The sequence below is a fragment of the Giraffa tippelskirchi genome, chromosome 2 (genome assembly GCF_054371585.1).
Source record: "Giraffa tippelskirchi isolate mGirTip1 chromosome 2, T2T-mGirTip1v1.2.pri, whole genome shotgun sequence".
In the NCBI taxonomy this organism is placed as follows: Eukaryota; Metazoa; Chordata; class Mammalia; order Artiodactyla; family Giraffidae; genus Giraffa; species Giraffa tippelskirchi.
This window is the reverse complement of record NC_137276.1, coordinates 37,228,929-37,251,370: the sequence shown is the minus strand read 5'-3', so window position 1 is coordinate 37,251,370 and position 22,442 is coordinate 37,228,929. Positions and strand designations below refer to the sequence as shown.

General features: G+C 41.8%; 1 long non-coding RNA gene across 2 annotated transcripts in view; it reads left to right on the top strand.

Annotated features, from left to right (window-relative positions):
* The window catches only part of LOC145531835 (uncharacterized), a 163,749-nt gene that overhangs the window by 89,255 nt on the left and 52,052 nt on the right, over positions 1–22,442 (top strand). The window contains exon 4 of one of the 2 annotated variants that reach the window (XR_014072796.1): positions 230–2,399. The exons of the other annotated variant lie outside the window; for it this stretch is intronic. This is a non-coding gene — a long non-coding RNA (uncharacterized LOC145531835). Of the gene's footprint in view, positions 1–229; positions 2,400–22,442 lie in introns of those variants that run through there. 2 annotated transcript variants of the gene reach the window in all.

Here is a 22,442-nt window from a genome sequence, read left to right as displayed (position 1 = left end):
AAGAATTCAACAAGACTTAAAAACTTCAAGAAAGAAGTTGCTGACAGACATGAAAAGCAATTTTAGCCATTTACTTAGAATTGCCAGTCACCATAGGAGCAGAAGAGGCATTTTTCTGCCAACTGGTTGAAGCTCGTGCCAGAGTGATCCTGCTGTTTCTTAATTGTCCTAAAAGCTTGTAGCCAGCAATTTCCCTGCCAAGCCTTACCTCACTTTCATGTTTCTATAGTATGCAGATCACGAAGTGTCCCATTCAGAGTGGTAAAATGAGAATTTACTTCCTTGTCCTTCCTCTCTTTGGAGCTCACCACCTAACCTGTACAATGCCTCCCTGTGAAATAATACACCAGTGGTTATCTCAAAACCGTGAGTACCATTTTCTTAAAAAAAAAAAAATTGAGTACCTTTTAACATGTGATTAATCCTCATGGCAAATTTGTAAGAGAGGGGAAAACAGTGTTATTCTTGTTTCTGAGTAATAACCTAACAATTATGACTGGTGGACTTAAAAATCCTGTGTGATGTATTCAGTTGCAAATTGCAGATGAAATAAAGGATAAACTCTCTATAAAAAAGAAAGGGCACATAATAACTATATGTATACATACATATGTGTGTGTGTGTGTGTGTGTGTGAGTTTGAGGGTTGAGCTGTGAAGTTGTGGCAAAAAATCTTGCAGTGTACACTCCAATAAAATCAGTGGTTACTTCCCAAGGTGGGAGTGAGTGAAAGGGGCTATAAATAAGGGTGTTCACTTTCATATTTGTGTACCTCTGTATTGTTATAATGTTTTACAATAAACATACTATTTTTACAAATTCAAAAATAACTCTAAAAAAGGAAAAAAGTTTGAAGTAGATGATAAATGTCTCACACAATAGACAGTCTTATCTAGTTTATTCTGTCAGATTTCATATTTTCAAGAGTGATTTCAAAGAGGTATTGGAACAACCTGTCCCATCTCTGCAAGAAAATAGTTGTGTGGTATCTGAGTCTTGTGGAAAAGCAATCATCTGTTCAACTCTTTGTGGAGGCTTTGCTCCTAAATGGAATGGAGACGGAGCTGGGAGGATCAAAGGATTCTGTTGACCATCTCTTTGGCTCCGTAGGTTCTTTGAGGGACAAAATTTAGATTCCAAAAAGCAGAATACAGTGTTCATGACTTATTTAGATTTTTGTAAAAGCCTTTGCTAGGAATCCATAATAAAGGCAATTTGGGGATAAATAATTCACATAGCAAAGACCTTCCATCCCAGTAGAAATGTGACCAAGGAACTGTGGTTTAGTAGAAAGAGCAAAACTTTGGACTTCGACAGAGTTGTCTTCAAATCATAACTGCTGCTTAAGAGTGGTTTGGCCTCAGCTAGTCTATTTAATTTCTGCAAAAGTCTCTTTCCTCTACTATAAAACGGAACAATACAAGAGTGAGGGATGACATGTAAAGGGCACTGCACAATACCTGGTGCATGGTAGATGTTCTAAAAATTCAAGGCTCTTTAATGGTAATTTTTTAGAGTATAAGTGAGTTTTAATCTATATACTTATAGTGAACAAATAAGGGAACTTAGAATGTGGATGCCGTTTCAACAGCCCCTAGGAAGAGGGACAGGAAATGGCAATGGTCTGTCCATGGTCTAGTTTCCTAGACCATAATGTTTCATTATGTGCCCTAGACCATCACTTGTTCATTAGGTTTCCTATCTGGCCAGATTAATCTATCACACTGTGCAAAAACCACCTGAAATATATGTCTTAATGAGGAAGGGCCTAAAGTGTTAGCTCCACATATGAAAGGACCAACATGCAAAAAGAAGAAAGTGATCCATTTGGAGACTTATTTGGGTTGTGTTTGCAACTGGAGGCATCTTGCTTTGCCATCTTCTCCAACATTCTGCATCAAACAAAGATAGCAAAGCTGATTAAATTTCTCAGGGACATCTCTCTGATGACTAAACTTGGCCTTGGAAGGTGAAAACTGACAAAAGGAGAATCTCTTGGCATGTACTAGATAACAGGCAAATGGATGACTGAGGCAGTTCAACATGACAAATTCAGAGAAAGCACTTGAGAAGAATTAAATCAAACTATATATGTACGGATACTTGGTTGTGGGTTCACCAATGTAACCTTGGAAAAGCATCTGAGTGTCACTCATTCGACTCATATTTGTGAGCAAGATGCCACATTAGGCCCCATGGGAGAGTCAAAGATGGATAAACATGGGTCTTGCCCTCTAAGAACTCACAGTCTCGTCACATTGCATAAGACTCACAAGATCATCCAAGATTAAGATAAACTTATTTTTATCTCCATCAGGTAGCTTCCCCGAAGAAGAATGTTTTCTGCTTCTTAGCTGCCATGGTTGCTTTAACACAGAAGAGAGCCCCATGTCTTGCGACAAACAATCAAAAAAGATGCAAAAGAGGACTGCAATGACACTCTATAAGACCACCATTCTGGGGCTGCAGGCTTGCTTCTTTATTTTCCATCTCCCTTCCCATAAGATGACTTCTGGCAGCATCACAGTGGGTCATTGATGTAGAGAAATGACTTTACAACAGTGTGAGCAATATTGGGACACATCTCAAGGAAGCCTGGGTCAGGACTAGGAAGTTTTAGAATCTGTCCTTTCTGATCCCAGGTACTTTTTGGTCTGGCTTTTCTCTAGAAAAGTAGAGTGACTTTTCTCTACGATCCTACTTGCTGCTGTTTCTCTCCAAATGCTGAAGACTTGCTCTCAACTCTTCTCGACCAGAGGCAGTTACACCATCTGATCTGCCTCCCTCAGGAACCACTCCTAGATCCTGAGAAAGTGGGGATCTTTGGTTCCCTGGGTGCCACCAAGGAGATGTTGATGCTTCGTGGTCAGCACACCCAAAAGTTCTTCCTGAACCTGCTCTTCATAGGCGTTAGCTTCCATACTTGCTTTTCATAACTCTTTTCTCCTGTAATGCCTGCCAGCAACTGAAGCCTCCACTCTTACTTCAAAGCTTCTGCCTGGCCAGTTTGAATTTAAATTACAGTTTATTTAACTGGACTGATAATCAGGTCATTTGTGTTCTCGTGCTGTCTCCGTGGCTGCAGATGAGTCAGTTCATGTCTCCAAGTTCCAGGTGACTGGATGGGAAAAACTCCAAGATTGGCAAAGGTATGTTCACTGAGCTCTCACATGCAAACATACACATCTACACTTATTCTCAGAATGATTTAGGAAGGTAGTTTCAATCTCAGCCTCACTATTTACAAGCACATATAATCTTGGCCAAGTTATTAATAGTTTTTGAATGAATCTCAATGTCTTCATCTGTGAAGTGGAGGTAATATTACCTCCTTCAAAGGGTTCTATAAAAATGAATGGAATCTTCTAGGTAAAGTACTTAGGATTGAGGAAGAACTTAGTAAATGTCAGTGCGCATCACAAGCTTTCCTAAGGCTCCCTCCTCACCCATTCGTCTCTCCTTTCTTTTCTATCATTTTAACTGTTTCTTCAGGTTTCCCTGTTTTTTTTCCTCCCATTCCTGCTGAAAGTGGTGAAGGGCTGAGAAGCGAGTGGCTTTGTGTTCCTTAAATGTGCCTACTTGCACTAATTAAGAAATGGCAGTGCTTGTGCCCACATGCTTCTACCCTTGGTGGCCAAAAGAGACAGCATGATTAAACTGTGGAACTGACCCTGAGGTTAACTGAGACTGTCTAACAATTTAAATCCCAGCTTCATGAAAAATGCTTTATTGCCATCACATCATACTCTTGCAAAGAAAGGCCAACGTCAACATTAGTTGACTTCCTAAAAGTATTTTCTCAAAACTCTTTTTGTGTGTGAAAATCACACTGTAGGAAAAAAAGTGGAGTAGTATAATTTTAATACCCCTCTTATTTATTTTTTTCTTAAAATTTCTTTTTGTTTCGTTTTTCTGACTATTTGTTTATTCTAGAAAATTAGGAATCACAGAAAAACATTTTGAGGAAATTAAAAAATTATCCATAATTATACCACCCCAAAACAAATATTGTTGGCTTTTTTGGGTATTTTCTTCTTTGTAAATGCTTTTATTTTAAAAGTTAAGAACATTTTTGTATATATAGTTTTGTGTCCTGTGAGCATTTTATGATGCCAGTTAAAAAAACTATTTAATAAACAGAAATTTTTAAGATGCAGCGTTGTCTTCAGATTTTAACCAATTGCCTGTTGTAAGCCATTTTTTGGTTGTTTTCAATTTTGTTGTTTTGTCTACCCTACATTCTTTCTCCTTTTTCCTCTATAATTATTAGTGATGCCAAATATTTTTATGTTTATTCAATGCTAGTATTTATGAACTGTCGTTTCTGACAATTTTTCTGATGACGGTAATGTTCATGATCATTGTCCTCATCATATCATTTGGGGCCAAGAATGGTCAAGACCAGGTTAACACCAAACTTGGGTAGAAAAGAGAACCATAGACTACAACAGTATTTATCTTCCTGACACTGGCATTTTCCTGGGACCAGGTAGTATTGAAAATAGTTATTTTGGTTGCCAAGAAATCTATTAGAAAGTGAGTTTGCAAGGACATCCAGGCCTGGTGTGGTGCCTGAAATTGAACAAGAAGCTACCAGGTCCTGAGACTTCTCAAGACAGTTCCCTGGTGGCTCAGAATCTGCCTGTAATGTAGGAGACCTGGGTTCGATCCCTGAGTCAGGAAGAAGGGAATGGCTACCCACCCCAATATTCTTGCCTGGAGAATTCTGTGGACAGAGGAGCCTGGTGGGCTCCAGTCCATAGGGTCACAAAGAGTCGAACATGACTGAGATATATTATTTATATATATATATAAAATGCTCACCTAAGGGAAAGAAATCCTAGGAAGGATAATTAACAGAAGGAAAGCAAACAAACATACATCTTTCTTATCTCTAAAGAGAAAAATCATTTGCCCAAGGAGGAATTAATTTTCTCCTACATAGTTTCGTTTTCACCTGAGCCTTTACCACTGGGCTTAGCTCAACTCTACTTGCAACTCTACAGAAGGCAGAAAATGGGGAATAAACACGATGCTCCAAATTTGGGATCATGCACCCAGGACCTCTCCAGGGCCACCTGCCTGCCAAGTTCACTGATCACCAAATGGGACAAATCAGAGAAGGCAATTGTACTTGAAGACAAGAAGGAATGTTGGCTCCTTTTCCAAGAAACAGAACCACTGATTTCACCTGTCACCGTAGAAGACTGGGCTTTCCCACAGCATCCTTCCTGGCCTTGATGCTTGAGAACCTCTACACTATGAGACACAATGCACTTGGTTGCATCCATGAAGATATAACTCTCTTAAGTCAGAGATGAAATCTACAGCTTCTTCAGAACTCTCACTACAGAGAGGCTGCTCGAAGCTGTTGGACTAGGAATCAGCCAGAAGGTGTATCACTTTGCTGGATGCCAGGCCTCAGGAGGGCTGGGTATCATTGTCTGAAGGGTAGGAAGTGGGATGTAGCAAAGGGAGGGGCTAAAGATAGCATCAATCTCAGCTCATGTCCCTGCCCACTGAATGCCCTTCTCTATCCTTTATCACCTTGAGTAGAAACCAGTGTTCCCATAATGGCCTCCAAGGTGCTCTGTGATTCAGCCTACCGTCCCCCTCTTACCTCGTTGTTCTCCTTTCCCTGCTACTGTTCAGGTCCCTCTATGCTCAATGACACAGAGGAGAGACAACACTGTTCCCCAGCCTCAAAGAGCATGGCCTCACTTGAAAGTGAGGGCAAATCCTGACAGCGTTAACAGCTAGACACCCTCAGATTACTGCACTCTCAGTAGCCGAAGGGCAAGTTCTTTCTTAAAGGGAAATCCAAGTGGATTATTCCATGGCTGCCACTCTCCCCAAAGTAATTTTTTCCAGAAGGCTTTCCCCATCACCACCCCCACAGCCTGCCAATCACATCTAAGCCAGATGTCCTAACCTCGTCTCTCCCAGCAACCTGGACCCTCACCTCATTGCACATTCAGACAGATAGCAAGTGCCCATTTCCTCTTCTCTGTCTCCCACTGGACTAAGGCAGCGGCTGTGTAATTTTATTCACCATTGTATCCTCAACCCTAACTAAGATTTGGCATGTAGAAGGCATTCAGCAGATGGCTGTTGAATGAAAATACAAATGAATAAATGATTACCAGCTGCCTCTATTCCCTTAACCTGCGGCAGAATTAATAAACTAATCTTGAACCTAGCAGATATGTGAAAATAAAGGTATCGCTGAAGATTATCAGGCCAGCCTTTCTGTACCGGTTGCCATATTCTGCTTGCTGATAAACGCTAATAATTACTGCTATTTTGACTCTGACTTTGGATATAAAATAACAACATTACTTGAAAGAAAGCTCCCAAATTTCTAAGCATGAGGACACTGCTGAGGACATGAAATTTCAAAAGGCACACACACACACACATACACATACAGACACCACTATGTAAACATCTAGCAGACTACATCTAGTAGAAAAATTCCATAATTAAATTTTTATCTCAAACCAATTAGCCCCAGACGTTCCAATCCCAGGGCTAAGCCAAAGATGGTGCAGCATCATTATAAAGATCTGAAGGAAAATTGGAGAGAAGGACTCAGTTTCCCTCTAGACCATGGTGTATTTCTAAATCTTGACTGTGCAGCAGAAACCCCAGTGGGCTTTCAAATACGCACGGCCCCAGCCATACCGGAGACCAATTACATCAGAGTTTCTGAGGCTGGGAACCAGAGAATGATATTTTTTCAAGTGCCCTATGTACTTCCACTGTGTAGGGGGCTTGAGAACCACTGCTCTGGATTCTAGCTTGTGCTGAACTCCCTCATTGAGCCCTGCTGTGCGCCAGGCTTTGTATGAGGCAAATTTTCCCCTTAATTTGTTGATATAAAATGGTATCTCATCCATTTTACATGGACTGGCTGGCACCCTGAAAAGGCACCAATTTTATAAGTCCTCATTATTTACTTTATACTGTTACAGCACAGTAAGAATAAGAAAAAAATTGTGTATACTTGCTTAAGCTAGCCCCCAAGTATCTGAACAGAATCCTTTAGCTCATTTTTTTTTTAAGAATATTGAAGCTAAAAAGGTATTCCATAGAAGAACTCTATGGAATTTAATTTAGACACTTCAATTTACAAGTGATGGGATAAAAATTATGAATGTCTGGAGGTCACAACATTCTCTTTCTACCTTTGTCCACTCAGCTCCTTATTTCTCCCTCACTTCCTGTGGAAAAATAAAATGGGAAAAAACCTGACCCTCATGAGAAAAGTCATTAAGATAGAACACAAAACTCCATCCTTAGGGTGCTTGTGGGACTCCTCTGGAGCCTGTGTAGAACTACACGTGGAGAGGAGAGAGGGGACCCAGGGCCTAGAGTGACAGACACAGGACAAGAGACAGAAACTATAAAGAATTTAGGGGTGCTAATCACTTCATGGCAAATAGATGGGGAAACAGTGGCTTTTATTTTTTGGGGCTCTAAATCACTGCAGATGGTGATTGCAGCCATGAGATTAAAAGACGCTTACTCCTTGGAAGAAAAGATATGATGAACCTAGACAGCATATGAAAAAACAGAGACATTATTTTGCCATCAAAGGTCCATCTAGTCAGTTCAGTTCAGTTCAGTCGCTCATTCGTGTCCGACTCTTTGCGACCCCATGAATCACAGCACGCCAGGCCTCCCTGTTCATCACCAATTTCTGGAGTTCACCCAAACCCATGTCCATCGAGTCGGTGATGCCATCCAACCATCTCATCCTCTGTCGTCCCCTTCTCCTTCTGCCCTCAATCCTACCCAGCATTAGGGTCTTTTCCTATGAGTCAACTCTTCGCATGAGGTGGCCAAAGTACTGGAGTTTCAGCTTCAACACCAGTCCTTCAAATGAACACCCAGGACTGATCTCCTTTAGGATGGACTGGTTGGATCTCCTTGCAGTCCAAGGGATTCTCAAGAGTCTTCTCCAACACCACAGTTCAAAAGCATCAATTCTTCGGCACTCAGCTTTCTTTATAGTCCAACTCTCACATCCATACATGACCACTGGAAAAACCATAGCCTTGACTAGACGGACCTTTGTTGGCAAAGTAATGTCTCTGCTTTTAAATATGCTATCTAGGTTGGTCATAACCTTCCTACCAAGGAGTAAGTGTCTTTTAATTTCATAGCTGCAATCACCACCTGCAGTGATTTTGGAGCCCCACCCCCCCAAAAAATAGTCTGACACTGTTTCCACTGTTTCCCCATCTATTTGCCATGAAGTGATGGGACCAGATGCCATGATCTTAATTTTCTGAACGTTGAGCTTTAAGCCAACTTTTTCACTCTCCTCTTTCACTTTCATCAAGAGGCTCTTTAGTTCTTCTTCACTTTCTTCCATAAGGATGGTGTCAACTGCATATCTGAGGTTATTGATATTTCTCCCGGCAATCTTGATTCCAGCTTGTGCTTCCTCCAGCCCAGCGTTTCTCATGATGTACTCTGCATATAAGTTAAATAAGCAGGGTGACAATATACAGCCTTGATGTACTCCTTTTCCTATTTGGAACCAGTCTGTTGTTCCATGTCCCGTTCTAACTGTTGCTTACTGACCTGCATACAGGTTTCTCAAGAGGCAGGTCAGGTGGTCTGGTATGCCCATCTCTGTAAGAATTTTCCACAGTTTATTATGATCCACACAGTCAAAGGCTTTGGCATAGTCAATAAAGCAGAAATAGATGTTTTTCTGGAACTCTCTTGCTTTTTCGATGATCCAGTGGATGTTGGCAATTTGACCTCTGGTTCCTCGGCCTTTTCTAAAACCAGCTTGAACATCTGGAAGTTCACGGTTCACATATTGCTGAAGCCTGGCTTGGAGAATTTTGAGCAAGGCGATGGTTTTTCCAGTAGTCATGTATGGATGTGAGAGTTGGACTATAAAGAAAGCTGAGCACAGAAAAATTGATGGTTTTGAACTGTGGTATTGGAGAAGACTTTTGAGAGTCCCTTGAACCTCAAGGAGACCAACCAGTCCATCCTAAAGGAGCTCAATCCTGGGTGTTCATTGGAAGGACTGATGTTGAAGCTGAAACTCCAATACTTTGGCCACCTGATGTGAAGAGCTGACTCATTTGAAAAGACCCTGATGGTGGGAAAGATTGAGGGCACGAGGAGAAGGGGATGACAGAGGATGAGATGGTTGGATGGCATCACCGACTCAGTGGACATGAGTTTGGGTGAACTCCGGAAATTGGTGATGGACAGGGAGGCCTGGCATGGGGTCTCAAAGAGTCGGACACGACTGAGCGACTGAAATGAACTGAAGTGAATTGAACTGAAAGATAGATGAGGACAGGAGATTTTCATGAATTTCTAAGAACCAGGTTTGGGTATGAGCTTAAAAGTTTGTGAGAGAGTAAAGTGGAGAAATGAAAACTTCTCTGTGGACAATCCTACCAAGCTCTCGCCTCCCCTGGGCAGGGCCTCAGAGGCTGTGCCTTTATGGGAGCTAGGTGGACATGCTCTGTGTGCGTCCTCCATGCGAACTCTGGCTCCTAACTCCCATCCCCACCTCCCTGGTTGGTGAGGAGACCAAGCAGGGGTGATTGCTAAGACTCTGCCCTGTGTCCAAGGAAATTCTATCTCTGTCGCTCTGATTCTTCATCTGCTCATCTTCCCCTTCCTCATGCTCTCTATTCATGTCTGCTTCTCACGCACACTGGTTGCATCCAGATGCAACAGAGAGCTGCCCCAACATATACTGTGGTTTTGTATGCAGTCACTTACACTCCCATCTTCAAGGCTGTGTGCGAACCAGACATTTATTTACTGAACACATATTCACTAAGTGCCAGCTGCCTGTCCAGCACAGCAGAAGTTAAGCAGGATAGACACAGTGACACATCGCTGGCCTCACAGGAGCCTATATTCTAGCAGAGAATGAGGTGTCATTTAAAAAGCAAGAGGTTTCTGTTAAGTATTATTTTCAATATAGAGCAAGAAGAGGGTGCACGCTGGGAAGCCTCCCGATCACAGAGAACTGCCTGAGGAAGTGACGTTGAAATTGGTCATGCTGAGAAGGGTATTCTAGTATGGGGAGAGATAGTAACGAGGTCAGGAAGGGGTAGGTCTAGATTCTGTAGCCGTATTAAGGAATCTGAGGTGCATACTAAGGGTAACTCCCTGCTCCCCCACTACCCCTACCCGGCAACCGCACTATCCAATAGGCTTTTTGGTGATGGGAATGCTGTGTATTTGTTCCATTTAATATGATAGCCACTAGCCTTGTCTGGCTATTGAACACTTAAAATGTGGCTAAATTAACAGTGGTACTGATTAATTTTAGTTACTTTAAGCAGGCAAGTGTGGCTAGTGATTACCCATATTGGACAGTGCAGCCCTGCAGTGTTACAATCAGAGGACATTTACACATGTATCTATTTGTTGACACGTGTATGGACACCTATGTACAGCAGTGCTTATATATTTGCACATAATTATATGCTCTCATACCTCAAGAATGCACGTATGGATACAACTAGACACAATTGTATGAAACAGACTGTTACCCATTCTTACCATAGGATAAGAACAATGAAAATTGAAACTGGAGAGTGCATGGGTCAGTCTAGGGAGATTTGACACAAGAAGAATTGGAGCAAAAAGGATATGGGTGGGTTGGAAAACAACTGAATTGGGGATGGTATTATTCAACTGAAAACAAGAAAAAAAAAGGAAAGAAAATCCAGTGAGACCAACAGTGGTTTGGGAATCTAAACTTTGTGTCCTTTGTCTTTTAATCACAAATGATGCATATCCTTCTCAGGCAAACTAGAACTTTTAGAATGGCTCTGATGACTGGGAAGAACTCCAAGGGACATAGAATAAAGGAAGAAAGCACTTCTTAACAAGGATAACCTAATTCTCTAACTGACATTCATCCATCAAGAAGATTTTAGGCACTCCCATTTGCAGGAGAAATATTTATTTCAAAGTTATTAAAATTGTATGAGATGGAATAGATGAACTCCTAGCTATCGGAATTGTTAGCTTATCTAAAAGCTTTACCATCCCATGGACTAGAATATTGACTTTTTCTTTGTTGAAAAGGTAACTAAATTCTATACACATGAACCTAACAGTAACTCCTCCATCTAGCACCAGCTGGGGATGTTATGATTTGCTTTTCAGCACTCTCATTATCCATCTAAGTCTCTGGATTGATGCCCTTAACCAATACTGGTCTTGCACTTCTCTCAGTTTGCTGTGCTCCTGCTCCTCCTCTGAGTCTTTGCACATGCTATTCCCTCTACAAGAAATACTCTTTCCAATCTCTTTCCAAGTTAGCGTGTACACATCCTTCAGGTCTCAACTCATACATCTCTACCTTAGGGATGTTGTCTCCAGTCCTTCCCAACTCTCCTAGATTAGATCAGTCCTTCCTCTTTCATGTTTTCATAGTATCCTGTTCTTCTCTTTCATAGCACGTTTCCCAATTACAGTTACTTATTTGTGTCATTATCATTTCATCTTGTCCTCAGGATTGTTAGCTCCACGAGATCATTTACTGCATCTGCAGGGCTTTCCAGGTGGCACTAGTGGTAAAGAGCCTACCTGGAAATGCAGGAGATGTAAGAGATGTGAGTTTGATCTCTGAGTTGGGCAGATCCCCTGGAGGAGGGCATAGCAAACCACTTCGGAATTCTTGCCTGGAGAATCCCACGGACAGAGGAGCCTGGCAGGCTACAATCTGTAGGGTCGCACAGAGTCGGACATGACTGAAGCGACTTAACGTGCACACATGCAGGATTTAGCACAGGTCCTGGCAAATGGTGGGTGCTCAATAAATATTAATTAACTGTTCAATATGTGAATGAATGTATTTAAATTTCTCCACTTTAGATTTACTTGAAAATTCCTCCCTCCCTTCCCTTCATCTTGCTGTATCATAAGCTACACCATTATATATTCTATGTAATGCTAAACCAGTCAAAAGAAACCATAAACACTATACATAGTTAATTCTAATACTTCTTGTTCAGTTCCCTTTAAGATCTGATAGACCACCTGGTGGTAAATCATTAAGTTGCAGCAGTTATAAACATGTTAAGTCCCAGCGTGAACCTGGTCTGACATCCAACAAGTCTTGAGGACATTGCAGAAATGCCTCCATCCATTTCAGAAATGTGCTTACTACAGAAAGACAATGCTCAGTTTTTTATATTTGTGAGATACTGAATTTCCAGGTGACTTCAACCAAGAGAAAATTGACTTTTTCTTCTTACCTGAAAGCAACAGTGATGTGACTGGCTGTGAATCTGGGAGTGAAGGGCATAAGATGGCTCTCAGAGAATTATTTTAATCAGAGAGGTGCTCACTTACCATAGAGAGAAAGGCTTGCAGACAATTAGACTTGATTGTAATGAGAACTATGGAAAATTTTTAAATATATGATGATCAAAAGGGGATTAATCAGAGATGGGAACATAGAAAGGAATCAACAAACACTAGTAAAGAAGGTGTCTTGTTCTCTCACACAGCAGATCTTGAGGAACTATGGTCTTATCAGCAGAACCTTTTCTCCCTTGAGAGAGGGTTGATCAGCTATTTATGTGCATTGAGATTCAACAGCTGACTTTTTGTGAACTGGATCTTTGGAGATGGTCAAGGGAAGGACCAAAGGGACTAATAAGGAAGGTGAACAGTTGAAAAAAAATTGCTACAAAGAAACATAGTAGAAAAAAAAAGTCTTTTTTCCTACCATTTAATAAAAGGATATGCTTCCTCATTTTTTACATGTAAATGGCTATCTGCTAAGGATCTTTCATGACAGTATCCTTCTATAGTTACCCTTGGAAGTCCTTTTTACAGGCTTACCATGTTCTCAATGGTAGTCCAACCGCCCTCAGTGTGTCTGGGGAAGGGGTCTCTAGAAGTCAGAGACTTGATCATCTCCTCAGACATCCCAGCCTCCTCCCTTGACTTTGAGTCGTTGTAGATATTTGTCTCTGTGGTTCCCATATCAGTGGTTCCCAAACCTGACTGAACATCAGAATCAAGTGTGAGAATTTTTACAAATATACTCCTGGGCCGTCCTCCCAAGAGGTTCCAATATTTTGGTTCAGGGTGGGGTCTAGGGAGGGTTGCACCAGGGGCAGTGTGTTGGGAGCTGTACGCACAGATGCAGACAGTAAGCAGGACCATTTTCTTCAGAGAATTAAAGAATGATAATACAGCTGACAGAAGGTCAGCCTGCTTTTGATTACCACCATGTGCTGACAGTTCTAAACAACATCAGTGAGAAAATACTTCTCCTCCAAAATCTTTTTATTGGTCTAAGTCCTAAGCACTTGCTGTTGAATTTAAGTAATATATTCTCAAGTTTCAAACTGCATGTTTTTATTATTTACTGCTAGTAAATGTGGTATTCTGCACACCGTTAATTTACAGAACTCCCAGTGATATAGTCAGCCCCCAACACACAATCTCACCTACACACACTCATTTTCAGAGAAAGTTTTTAACAGCTGATGTCCAAAGCTTGCTTTAGGTTCAGTTTGTGTTTCTAACACCTGTAGTACCTTTGCCTGCATTTATCCAAAATAGGTAAGAATGCATGGTAATAGTCTGAGTTAAGATGAAGAACCTGTTGTTCAGTCACTAAGTTGGGTCTGACTCTTTGTGACCCCATGGACTGCAGCACACAGGCTTACCTATCCTTCACTATTGTCCGGAATTTGCTCAAACTCATGTCCATCAAGTTGGTGATGCCATCCAACCATCTCATCCTCTGTCGCCCCCTTCTCCTCCTGCCCTTAATCTTTGCCAGCATCAAGGTCTTTTCCAGTGGGTCAACTCTTCTCATCAGGTGTCCAAAGTATTGGCGCTTCAGCTTCAGCATCAGTCTTTCCAATGAATATTTAGGATTGACTAAACCTGTTACTTCAAATTTTCCATTCTATGTAATCACCTGGAGTTTTCAGTTGTGTTTCAAATTTAAAATAGTGAAATAGAGTATACATTATATAGTAATGATATTTTGGAATGGGCAAATTTTATTCTATACATAGCCCATTGAATAATATTTTAAAATTGAAAGTTGTCCTTTCTAATTAACTAATTAACTATAAAATAAACCTGAGTCAAGAAAATGTTATTTTATGTATAAAATTATTTATTTTATTATGTATACATTATGTATAACAAATATTACAGAAAATATGGCTTTTATATATGTTATATAACACAATCAGTTATTGTTGATTATTACATAATTGTTATTAAAATAATTTTGTCACATAGAAGACAAAATTTTTATCTACTCCAGGTGTCAGATGTGCTTAGAGTCATCATTGGGTCTAGCGGTCTTTATCTCAAAAGTTCCCCAGGTAATTCTCAGATGCAGTCAGATGCACGAAGCACTACCTGTAGCGTGCTTATCATTAGTTCTAATTCTTTTTCTCTATTACCCATCCTCCTTCCCTAAAGCCAGTCAACTCCCAGTTTTCACTGTATTAGGTCCACCAAGGACTCTAGACGAAGGAGTATTCATTAAAACCCTTGGCACTTCTAATGGTGTGCTGGAATATACTTAACAACCAGCTCTCTGGGGGATTTATAGCATTTCTGGATTTCCAGAGTGTAAAATACTCCCAACCACCAATGGATGAACTCTTCTGTAGAGAGTTCCTCCAGTTAAAAACCAGCTCTCATAAGCTCGTAGGAGTCAACTGCAGCACACCACTGCCCCCACGGGCTCCTAAGACATTCTGCTAGAAGGATAATGCATGCCCAGGGAAGAGTTTGGTTCATTTTTTAGAAACTAAATTTCAATTTTTCTGGATTCTTTCTTAAATTTGTGAGTTAATCTTTAAATCTTAGACTGTTCTTATATATACTCTCCCAACAAGGGTCAGGAATAAGAACTCTCCAGGTTTCTTTCTGTATCTACTTTATGTTACACATGACAGCCCCATGTTTAAAAAGCATTTGGGGATGAAAAGTTGACTGGCTAGCAATCTGTGTGGCAATGCCCAGACTCTTCCTTCTCCCCTTACTTTTGTTGGTGGGATGCATCCAAGAGAGTTTTTGCTGCTTCCTATGACTCAGTTTAAGTCTTTTCTTCTTCTTCTTCTTTTTTTTTTTTTTTAGTATTTTTTTAAAAAAACTGTATACTGGCTTATTTAAGTGATTTATCTTTCAATTGTGAATTTCTCTTTCCCATGGATTTTATGAAGTCTTTTTTCATTCTTTCCTCTTGCAAGGAGGTGCTAAGAGATCAGGCCCATTTCCATCCTGACTCTGAAGCATAAGTCGTAACCATACAGATCTGGGTCCAAGTCCCGGCTCTTTGCACTTACCATGTGAGGTCATTAGTCCACTCAGAGCCTCAGGGTAGTGGCTATCTCTTAGGGTTGTTGTGAGATGTAAATGAGATTATACCACCAAAGTGCACTGCCTGTGTCTGAAATATAGCACAGCATGTGCTGTTATCATTTGAATTACCTTGGTAAGTATTTTTTAGAAGTTATTTATTTATTTACTTTGGCTGTGCTGGGTCTTGTGGTGCCTTAGGGTTTCTCCAGTTAAGGAGCAAGGGTTTCTCTTCTCGTGGAGCACAGGGCTCTAGAGCATGAAGACTCAGTAGTTGCAGCGTGCATGCTTAGTTGCCCTGCGGCATAGGGGATCTTAATTCCCCAGCCAGCGATCAAACCCGTGTCCTCCGCGTTGGAGGGTGGATTCTTAATCCCTGGACCAGTAGGGAAGTCCCTACTTTGATAAGTGTTAATGTAATTACTCCCCTAGACTTTCCAGTTCCCGTGGGAATGAATAGCTGAGATGCTAACGTTCACTGAGATACATACTCAGCTGAACTGAAGCTAGTTGAAGGATCTTTTCCTATTGCTCAGTCCTTCCACTTATAATTACTTACCAAGCATTGTTTAGAAGCAATCCTAATACATATTTTCTCTGTATTGCTTTATATAAACAAAGTCTAGGTACTTAATTCCTTCTTATTACTTAACTGTTCACGTAGGGTGCTTTGTTTTCTCAAGTATTTTGTGAAAACACAGGAACCATGTCTTATTCATCAGTGAGTGACTCCACAACACTTAGCAGAGTGCGTGGTATGAGGTGGGTGTTCAGTAAATATTTGATTGACCATGTTGTTTATATAAAATGTTGGCACTGCACATTCAGTGGCTTGCTTTGGTGCTGTAATTCTGTAATATTCCTTATTCTTGATTCCCAGAGACCAAGCATTGTGGGTAAAACAAAGTTCCCCCTTACCTTCCCCCAACACACATGTACATTATTTATATTAATACAAAGGCCAGATAGATACATAGATATGTTCAGTTAGTGAAAATGATATAAAGAATATTGTTTTATCATCAAAATGATAATAACACACTAAGGATCCTCAGACCTTTTTCATTTCTCTGTGCTGTCCATAGGGTTGCACAGAGTCAGACACGACTGAAGCGACTTGGCATGTATGCATGTGCCTCTGTTAGAAACTCACTACCCTCAAAGGGCACTTTGAAAACTGACCCAGGATGTGTGCATGACTTGTGTGCCCAGGTGATCAGCACCTGCCCACCTCGAGACTGATCTGGCCATAAAGTTCTTATAGTGGAACTAGGGAGTAGGAAGCATGAAGAAGTTCTGGAGCCTTTGTACCAGCCGCATGGCTCTGGGGAGATGTAGAGAGTGTACTTCCTGAACTTCAACTGTGGAGGGTGATGGATAGGGGGAGTCATGGATGGAGCCAGGTGTCTGGCTTGAGCCATGGGAAGGACACAATCTACTGGGTTAGAAAACTCTGGCAGAGAAATAGGTTTTAGAGGGAAGAATATAGCCTAGCTTTGGAAACCTCAAAGCTCTAGATGCTTATAGTTCATCTAAATGTAGATGTCAAGGAGGAAATTGGGGTGGGGGGAGGAGGAGTGAGGTGAATTGGGAGATTGGGATTGAAAAATATACATTATTGATACTATATATAAAATAGATAACTGATGAGAACCTTCTGTATAGCATAGGGAACCCTACTTAAGGCTCTCTGGTAACCTCATGGGAAAGAAATGCAAACAATAGGGGACACATGAATATGTATGGCTGATTCACTTTGCTGTACAGTAAAAATCTAACACTGTAAAGAAACTATACTCCAATAAAAGTAATTTGGAAAGAAAAGAAAAGGAGGCAATTGGACTTCAGAGACTAGAGACTTAAAAGAGGAGGCTGGGCTTGATACATAAATCAGGGGGGCCATAAACATATAGATGGAAACTGAAAACACAAAAGGAAAATTCACCCTGGAAACAAACTGAGAAACTCCTATTTAGAAAAAGCAGCAAAAAGAGTGGAAGGCTGAAAAGAAGCAGATAGGGACTGATGGAGAAGTGGGAGGAAGACCAAGAAGAAGCAGAATCACAGAAGCCAGAGGAGCAGCATTGGAAAAAGAAGATGTCTCAGACCAGTTTCCTCGGGAAGCAGACTGTGAGATCCAGCCGCCCAGGGCGTGGGGGACAAGAAGGACACACTGGAACCCCTGAGGATGAGTGGAACCTATGAGGACAGACTGAAAAGCGTAAGGACCAACTCAACCTTGATGACACGAGGGAGAATCGGTGTCCTGCACTGTGGAGTTGCACACACACTCAGGCCCAGGCCACAGAAAAGCTTAAGGAGGAAGTGCAGTGGAGACGCAGGGGCTAGGAGCCTGGATGCTGCCCCAGGCCAACAAAGCGGCCAGCACAGCAGTGTCAACCTGAGGGAGATGCTGCCGTGCCCGGCGGAGGAACGGTAGCTCTTTGCTCATCTTCTGAATATCATGCACATTTCTCTTGTGGCCAACCCTAATCCCAGATCATACAGAGAAGTCATTTCACGTCTCTCAGTGTACACAGTGAAAAGCCCCCACAGAGCTCTGGAGAGCACAAGAGCTATCATTTCCTTGCGGAATTATTGTAAAGGGTGTGAAATAACACAGGTAAATCATACAGAGTGGCAGGCACACAACTGGTCCCTATGAGACGGGAATAATGCTATTGATAATAATAATTTGTTAAAATGTTAATTTATGGTTTCTCTTCTTTATATTTTCCTTTACATTTCAAGCAGACAGCTCTACTTTTCTCTGATATATATTCTCTTCTTGCCATTTAAATTCCCTCCACTACTGTGTTTGGGCTTCCCAGGTGGCGAAGAACCTGAGTAAAGAACCTGCCTGCCAATGCAGGAGATGTAAGAGACACAGGTTCAATCCCTGGGTTGGGAAGATCCCCTGGAGGAGAGCATGACAACCCATTCTAGGATTCTTGCCTGGAAAATTTCATGAGCAGAGGAGCCTGGCAGGCTACAGTCCATAGCATAACAAAGAGTTGGACACAACTGAAGCAACTCAGTACACATGCACTGTCTTTCTTTTGCAGCCAGATATAGTCTTATGAATTAGTTCAGCCAGTGGTTTGGGAATGGAAGTGACAGGAGAACTTCTAGATCATCCCCTTAAAGTTACAGGTCCTGGGCTTCTGCCCTTTCCTTTTTCTGCAGGCTAGGTCACTGACGTAGAGGTGACCCAGCTTTGAGCATGTAGATGAGGACAACACCCTGGGGACCAGAGGAAGGAGCCTCTGTCCTGACAGGACCATGTGGAGGAGAAAAGCCCAGCCCACCCTGCTGCTCATCTCCAGGCTGCTGTTCAAGTCATCATACATTCAGGTCTCTTGTCACAGTAACTAAACCCACACCCTAACTAAAACACATGCTATTTCCTAGCATCCAGGTTTTTGTTTTTTTTTTTTCTGAAGGCCTAAAAGCAGAAATAGGATTTTTAAAAATAAATACACATACACTTTTATTGAAACACAGTTGATGTACATTATTATAGAAGTTACAGGTGTATAATGCAGTGATTCACAGTTTTTTAAGATTATTCTCCATTTATAGTTACTATAGAATATTGGCTCTATTCCCTGGGTTATATATCCTTGTAGCTATTTTACACATAATAATTTGTACATCTTAATCTTCTTCCCCAGTCTGTCCCCTCCCCACTTCCCTCTCCCCACTAGTAATGACTAGTTTGTCCCCTATATCTGCGAGTCTGTTTCTTTTTTTGTTATATTTACTAGGTTGTTGCATCTAAAGCAGAAATAGTTTAAAGTGACTCCTAGTTTTAAGTGCCCAATTCATTAAATAGATGTTCCTGGGATGGGGAGAAAGAATAAGGAATGACTTGAGGACAAGAGGAAAGAGAGCTTTCTTCTAGACAGAGCTTTCTTCAGAACCCATGAACAGTGGTGGACCCTTACTCTGCTCTCTGGCAGAGTCCCAAGAGGTGGCAAATATTAGGGGGAATGATTGCATGGTGCCCTAGGGATGCTGGCCCCTATTACTTTGACTCCAACTCTCATCATAGATTATCATGGATGGCCACAAAGATGCCAGACGTGGTGGATCATTTGCACTGGGACAAAGGAGCTCTTAGAAGTAATCGATCAATTAGCGGAGATGTCATGCTGATGCTTTGCCAACAACATTTTGTTGTTGTTGTTGTCACTAAGTCGTGTCTGATTCTTTGCAACCCCATGATGGACTGCGCATGCCAGGCTCCCCTGTCCTTCACTATCTCCTGCAGTTTGCTCAAACTCATGTCCATTGAGTCAGTGATGCTATCTAACCATCTCATCCTCTCCTGCCCCCTTCTTCTCTTGCCTTCAATCTTTCCCAGCATCAAGGTCTTTTCCAATGAGTTGGCTCTTCCCATCAGGTGGCCAAAGTATCAGAGCTGCAGCTCCAGCATCAGTCCTTCCAATGAATAGTCAGGTTTGATTTCTTCAGGATTGACTGATTTGATCTCCTTGCTGTCCAAGGGACTCTCAAGAGTCTTCTCCAGCACCATAATTTGAAAACATCAATTCTTTGGCACTCAGATTTCTTTATGGTCCAACTTTCATATCCATACATGACTACTGGAAAAACCATAGCTTTGAATATATGGACCTTTGTCAGCAAAGTGATATGCTTTTTAATACGCTGTCTAGGTTTGTCCAAAGGCAATTAGGATGGAAGTTCAGTAATAACTAAGATAGATTTCCCATTAGTTTGGTAAGATGAAGACTTTGAGTTAGATTTAATATTATTTTAAAGAAAATACAGAAATGTGATATTCTGGCACTCCTGAGTTTGTAGATGTGAATTCAAATGGATACATCATCATTTTGAATTATTATGCAAGAGTCACACCAGATTTTGTATCTGTACCAAGGTTATCCCTGACTTGGCTCAGGGACTGGCTAAGGCTGATGAGCAAAATAAAGATTATTAGTGTCCACAGTGAGAGGGACCAGGGTTCACCAGGAAGCAGGCACTCGTGTGGTCTCAGAGGACTGTGGCTCTAAGGCTGAGTACGTTATTCCATAGTTCTTGTGCCTCTGACATCCACCAAGTGGATGTTTTCCCTCCTTAAAGTGCCGAGCTCGACAAAAACAAACAGGCATAGCTTGGGGACTGTGGTTACCCAGGGTCCTCCATCTTAAGCTCCTCTTGGAGCAGTGAGTTCCAGGGTATTGGCCTCACCAGGCAGGTGGGCATGGTGAGGGCCTTCCTTAGAATTATGAAAGAGCCACAGCCAGGAAGGACTCTAGAGACCCCATAGCCCAACCTTCCCATCACCCAGATGACCACTGAGGCTAAGAGAGGAAAGATTTGCCCACATCTACACAGTGAGCTGGAGGTAGACATGAGAGCTGAATAAAGCTCTTGATTTTCAGACTAGTCCCTGGACTATTATAGACAGGAAAGACTTAGAGAGATTTTTTTCTGATTTATTTTATTGGCAGCCACTTAAAGGGAGATTAAATGCTCATATTCCTCTTCCATAATCCTACCAAGGTGCCATATGTAAATTTTCAGTGTTCATTTCAACCCATGAAGCCTTTGGCCCATAAGCTCTTATGCTGACCTAAGCAAGAACAGCAGTCTATGTGAATGTGGAAGGGGATGTGGAGGCCAAAGATGCTGACAGGTGAGCTGCCAGAGGACACATAGGAAAGCTGTCTTCCAGCATCACTTTCTCTCTCTCTCCCTCCCCATCCCTCCCTCCCTCCCTCTCTTCCTTTACCTCTAATATACATATATACCATCCCCATCTAGGGGAGGATACAAGAGCAGCTAGGGGTGACAGAATGAGAAGGTCAGCTCAGAGGGTGGAAATCCCTCCCAAGGTAGAATGCCTAGTTTTCCTAGGGGCCAGTACCACCTAGAAACCTTCGAGATGCTTTTTAAGTTATAAAGGGCTAACAGATTGTGGAGAGGCTCACCATAAGGGCTTGTAATTTTATGGCCCCAAAGCAGGTGTAACAAACACCTGCAGAAGACAAACAAAGCTGCTTCTTGGCAGCCGGTGCACTTGTCCTGGGAAGTGGGGTGGCTAGGCCAGCTGTCTCAAACCCTTCCTTCCTTCCTCCCTCTGGTCTCCCTCCCTCCTCCGTCCTTCCCTTCCTCGCTTCATTTTATCATGCATTAGCTAATCCAAATGTATTTGAGCTCCTTCTATGAGTCAGGAACCCTGCTTAGATACTATGGTTACAAAGAAAACCTTTAGTCTCTGCCCTAGAGGACATTGCCCCATTTTTGTAGATTATTTGCTCATTTATCCATTCATTCAAAACACATTTACGAGTTGCTGGGTTAGGAAAAATACAGACCCCTTGGAACTGGAGCTTACACTTCTACATGTCCTCCCCAATTAGCAAGTACCTTCTACCAAACATGCAGAGGAAATTCACAATTCTTCTACAGACTGATTATGGAATCACCTATGATTCTCTTTCCCCATCCCCTCCTTAACTCCTAAATGTACTCTTCTATTCCTATGTCCACTAATTTTTCTTCCCCTAAAGGGAAATAGTTTGTGCCTGAAATTTTAAACTCCCTGATTTCAGACAAGGCCTGGGAGAGTATAAATAAGCACATGAATATTTAGCAAAAATGACTGCTATGTGAAGCTCGAAGCGCTGTTGTCATAATGCAGAGCCCGCTTTAATTGCAGCCACAGGGAAAGCATTTGTCGCTGTCTTATCACAGAGGAATGATTTTCCCACTGGCAATGGCAGCCTGCCAGCTGGCTGTGCAGCCAGCGCCTTCCTGGTCCTTGGGGTCGCAGTATCAGTTGGCATGCTCCACCACCGCCGGGCACTGACATTTCTATTTTTGCAGGAGGCACCAGGTCAGGAATTACAGACCGATTCTTATTTATATCAAATGTGAATCTCATTTTGGCACAGAAGCCTGTGAATTTCCAACCCTTACAGTTCGATACATCAGGATGACTGGGAACTTTGCTGATTGAAGTCGCCTGATAGTTTGGAATCTCTTCATTCCCTTTAAATTCCCAAGGTAGAAAGTGTCTCTGTTAATCTACAGTACTTTGCCATTTCTAAATAAAGCAGCAGC